Raw genomic sequence first — 240 nt, 5'->3', positions numbered from 1 at the left:
ATAAAAAAAAATCCTCCAAAATATAACAAATTATAAAATACACTTCCAGCATATCTAAGATATACCCACACCTTTATAGATCTCTAGATTTATAAATAACAATATCATTTCCCACATAAAATAAAGAAAAAATATGACCAAAGTTTGTATGTGTCCCTTTACACTAGTAATCCACAAATACAGAACTCAGCTCATTTTAAAAGCTATGGATCTGTGTTCTTACAGAAATTTATTTCGCGC

General features: G+C 28.3%; 1 protein-coding gene across 3 annotated transcripts in view; it reads left to right on the top strand.

Moving 5' to 3' along the window:
* Positions 1 to 240, top strand: part of ESRRG (estrogen related receptor gamma) — a 412,482-nt gene that overhangs the window by 255,077 nt on the left and 157,165 nt on the right. The gene's annotated exons all lie outside the window — the stretch shown is intronic.

Source organism: Pteropus alecto, unplaced genomic scaffold (assembly GCF_000325575.1).
Source record: "Pteropus alecto unplaced genomic scaffold, ASM32557v1 scaffold65, whole genome shotgun sequence".
NCBI classification, from domain to species: Eukaryota; Metazoa; Chordata; class Mammalia; order Chiroptera; family Pteropodidae; genus Pteropus; species Pteropus alecto.
Note: the sequence above shows the minus strand (reverse complement) of the source record. Positions and strands in the feature narration are given on the sequence as shown.